Genomic DNA, 4,810 nt, shown 5'->3' on the forward strand with positions numbered 1-4,810 from the left:
CGGGGCGCTGACCCGCGCGCGGTCGGGTGCAGCTCCGCTCCGGCCGGCCCAGCTCCCCGCCCCCACCGACAGGCACGGACACCATTTTAGGTCGCGACATCCCGCGGCCTCCGGTCCCCGGGCCGCGCTCCGGGCGCCTCTCGGGCCGGGGGCGCCGGGACTTGGGGTCCCCAACCCTCCCTCCATGTTTACCCGGCTAGGGGCTGTGCTTTCAACGGGCCGGGAGTTCCTCCCATCCGCCCCAAGGGACGGAGGCGGCGTCAGGGCCTCCCTACCGGGCGCCCCAGGGGGGCGGTGCGGAGAAGGGGGCAGTAAACTAGGTGGGGGAGGGGCGGGGGTATTTACCCGCCCCCCCCAGGGGGCGGGGCCAAGAGCGGGTATCTGCCCCAGGCGAGCTTACTTGCTCCGCTCCTAGTGCGGGCCGAGACCCGGCGGTCTCTGCCCTGCTCCAGCCGCCGCGACCGCCGCCGCCGCCGCCCTCCCTGCGGCCGCCGCTACTTCCTGCTTCTCTCCCGTTCAGCCGCCCCCCCTCCCTCAGCTCCCTCCGCGCTCGGGTCTGGGCTGCCCCTTCCACACTCGCCATTGGATAACACCTCTGTCGTTCAGTGCGGTGTCCCGCCCGACCCCGCCCAGGATTGGCGTTAAGCGCTGCCGCTCGGGACTAGCTCCGCACAATCCGCTCATCCTCATTGGGCAAGGGGCCTAGTCCCTCCGAAGATCCCGCTCCCCATTGGTTGCGGCGGGGCCCACCCGACCCCATCCGTGCGCCTCAAACACTATTGGCACCTGCCGCTGTCGCTTAGAAAAAGCCAAGCTGATTCCCTGCTTTCCTGCTGGAGGAGGTGACTATCCCAGGTGCATCTCGTCCCCCTCACTCCCCATTGGCGGCGATCCTTCAAGCCTGCAGTTCACTTGTGCAAATGCAGAGAACTCTCAGCTCCGATTTGGTGGGGACTTTGAGGAGAGCCTCGTCGAGTGCGAGGGAGCCCGGATGTGTAGATCTGTCCGCACAATTTTCTCAATCGTGCCGTGCGTGAAATCACAGAATGAGACGTCACCCAAAACATTACGTCATCTGGCTGACCATTGCCTCGCGGTTTCCCACTGTCTCCACTATCCCTGGACAGACAGAGGTCTTCATGCCCCTAGCCTCGCGCGGGCCGGTTCCCGGGGATGGCGTCACCCATAGCTGCTCCCTCTGCGGGAGGGCCGGGACCGGGGGCGGGGACTGGAGAGTGGAAGGAGAGAGGACCTGAAACCCGGGACCAGTGTGGAGACCGGAAGTGGGGAAGAGGTGACGTTGGCGTGCTGGCGTGGCCTGGGCCATTCCCAAAGGGGCAGACTTAAAGTGACATACGGACAGGCCTCCTCAGCTGGGAAGGGGGGACCCCCCACATCCATTTCCCATTTAAGGGCTCTCTTTCCCCACCGCTAGCACTGAGGGGAGGGGTCCGAGGCCGAGTTTTCCCGCGCTTTGTTGCCCCGCCCCCTGGAGGCGGGGCAGGGGAGGAGTTACTCCGCAATGAATCGCCTTGGTTCTGTCTAACGAGCCCCGCAGAACTCATCCCGAAGCGCAGGCTGCCGCCTCGTGCGCTCTTCTGCCTGCCCACCAGCCTCCGCAGCCAGCCGCGAACCGAGCGGCTCGCACTCCCCGGCGTGGGGGATTCAAGGGCGGGGCGGGGGGTGTCTCCGGACCACTGCACCCAGGACTCTCAGGCGCGCCCAGAAAGTTTGCATGGGTAATGGAGACTGCATTGAGGTGTGAATCAGGGCTTCTGGATCGGACTCTTGGGGCCACCGGGCAAGTCGCTCAGCCTCCCTGCACGTGTTTTCTCATGAGTAAAATGGGGATTATACTACCCAGCTGACAATTGTTTTTGTGAAGATTAAAGGGTTTAAATGTAAAAGAGCTTTGAAAAATGATTGGCAAATGGGATTAGCAGCCCCCCAAGCCCCGCCGCCACCTGCTTTGGTGAGGCTGCCTGCGGGTGTTCCAGCTCACAGCCTCTCCCCCCGCCCTCCCAACAAGAAACTAGACTCCTTACTGGACATAGCGACCAGCATCCCATTCCCACCACCTCCTCTGGATCTTCCTGTACCGAATAATAAGTTACTACTCATATACTACTCAGATAACACAGGAATCAAATGGACTACATCTGTGGAGACAGACGATGGAAAAGCTCCATATGATCAGTCAGAACAAGGCCAGGGGCCAACCGCAGAACAGATCATCAATTGCTCATATGCAAGTTTAACTTGAAGCTGAATAAAATTAAAAAGTCCACAAGAAACAAAATACGACCTTGAGTGGATCCCACCTGAATTCAGAGGCCATCTCAAGACTAGATTTGACGCCCTGCGAGCTACCATCTAAGATACATCTACTAATACCATCCTGGCTGGAGCAACGAGAAGGAAGAATGCCAAAGACACAAGGGAAAGATTAGTCCAAAGGTCTAATGGACCACAACCACCACGGCCTCCACCAGACTAAGTCCAGTACAACTAGATGATGCCTAGCTACCACCATTGACTGTTCTGACAGGGATCACAATAGAGGGCCCCTAACAGAGCAGGAGAAAAATGTAGAACAAAATGCAAATTCACACACACACACACAAAAAAGACCAGACTTGCTGATCTGACAGAAGGTGGAGAAACCCCAAGAGTATGGCCCGCGGACACCATTTTAACTCAGTACTGAAGTCACTCCCCAGGTCTCCCTTCAGCCAAAGATTAGACAGGTCTATAGGACAAACAATAACACACGTGAGGAAGGTGTATCATATTTCGGTCACGTATACTAGACTAAATGGACACACCAGGCCAAAAGCAAAGATAAGAAGTCAGGAAGGGACAGGAAAACTGGATGAATGGAAACAGGGAAGCCCGGGTGGAAAATGGGAAAGTGTTGACACATTGTGGGTTTGGGAACCAATGTCACAAAACAATCTGTGTATTAATTGTTTAGTAAGAAACTAATTTGCGCTGTCAACTTTCACCTAAAGCACAATAAAATATATAGGGAGAGATTTGACTCATTGAATACTAATGACCAAAAACCAGACGAGTTGTGGGATGACATCAAGGGCATCATACATGAAGAAAGCTAAAGGCCATTAAAAAGAGAGGAAAGAAAAAACCAAAACAGGATGTCGGAAGAGACTCTGAAACTTGCGTTTGAATGTAGAGCAGCTAAAGCAAATGGAAGAAATGATAAAAGAAAAGGGCTGAACAGAAGATTTCAAAGGGCAGCTGGAGAAGTCAAAGTAAAGTATTATAATGACCTGTGCAAAGACCTGGAGTTAGAAAACCAAAAGGGAAGAATACACTCGTCGTTTCTCAAGTTGAAAGAACTGGAGAAAAATTCAAGCCTCGAGTTGCAATTCTGAAGGATTCTGTGGTCAAAATATTAAACAATGCAGGAAGCATCAAAGAAGATGGGAGGAATAGTCACCATACCAAAAAGAATTGGTTGTCATTCAACCATTTCAGGAGGTAGCATATGGTCAAGAACTGATGGTATTGAAGGAAGAAGTTCAAGCCACACTGAAGGCATTGGCAAAAAAACAAGGCTCAATGAATTGACGGAATGCCAATTGAGATGTTTCAACAAATAGATGCAGCGCTGGAGGTGCTCGCTTGTCTATGTTAAGAAATTTCGAAGACAGCTACCTGGCTAAACTGGAAGAGATCCATATTTGTGCCCATTCCAAAGAAAGGTGATCCAACAAAATGTGGAAATTATCAAACAATATCATTACTATCACATGTGAGTAAAATTTCACTGAAGATCATTCAAAAGCGGTTGCAGCAGTACATCGACCAGGAACTGCCAAAAATTCAAGCCAGATTCAGAAGAGGACGTGGAACGAGAGATATCTTTGCTGACGTCAGATGGATCTTGGCTGAAAGCAGAGAATACCAGAAAGATGTTTACCTGTGTGTTATTGACTATGCAAAGGCATTCAACTGTGTGGATCATAACAAATTATGGATAACATTGCGAAGAATGGGAATTCCAGAACAATTAATTGTGCTCATGCGGAGCCTGTACATAGACAAAGAGGCCATCGTTCAAACAACAACTGCGTGGTTTAAAATCAGGAAAGGTGTGTGTCAGGGTTATGTCCTTTCACTAATTCAATCTGTATGCTGAGCAAATAATCCCAGAAGCTGGACTGTATGAAGAAGAACGGGGCATCAGGATTAGGAGACTCATTAACATACTGTGATATGCAGATGACACAACCTTGCTTGCTGAAAGCGAAGAGGACTTGAAGCACTTACCGATGAAGATCAAAGACTACAGCCTTCAGTATGGATTACACCTCCACATAAAGAAAACAAAAGTTCTCACAACTGGACTAATAAGCAACATCATGCTAAATAGAGAAAAGACTGACATTGTCAAGGATTTCATTTTACTTGGATCTACAATCAATGCCCATGGAAGCAGCAGTCGAGAAATCAAAGAACATATTGCATTGGGCAAATTTGCTGCAAAAAACCTCGTTAAAGTGTTGAAAAGCAAAGATGTCCCTTTGAGGACTAAGGTGCGCCTGACTCAAGCCGTGATATTTTCAATCGCTTCATATGCGTGCAAAAGCTGGGCAATGAATAAGGAAGACTGATGAATCGATGCCTTTGGATTATGGTGTTGGCAAAGCGTATTGAATATTCTGTGGACTGCCAGGAGAACTAACAATTCTGTCTTGGAAGAAGTACAGCCAGAGTGCTTGTTGGAAGTGAGGATGGTGAAACTTTGTCTTACATACTTTGGATGTGTTATCAGGAGGGACCAGTC

At 51.3% G+C, this 4,810-nt stretch overlaps 1 protein-coding gene across 1 annotated transcript in view; it reads right to left on the reverse strand.

Annotated features, from left to right (window-relative positions):
- The window catches only part of ZNF687 (zinc finger protein 687), an 8,263-nt gene extending 7,779 nt beyond the window's left edge, over positions 1 to 484 (reverse strand). The window contains exon 1 of the mRNA XM_004389549.3: positions 401 to 484. The gene's annotated coding sequence lies outside the window, so the exon portion shown is untranslated. The remainder of the gene's footprint in view (positions 1 to 400) is intronic.
- Between the last annotated feature and the right edge of the window lie 4,326 nt (positions 485 to 4,810).

This window comes from Trichechus manatus, unplaced genomic scaffold (genome assembly GCF_000243295.1).
Source record: "Trichechus manatus latirostris isolate Lorelei unplaced genomic scaffold, TriManLat1.0 scaffold00250, whole genome shotgun sequence".
Classification (NCBI taxonomy): domain Eukaryota; kingdom Metazoa; phylum Chordata; class Mammalia; order Sirenia; family Trichechidae; genus Trichechus; species Trichechus manatus.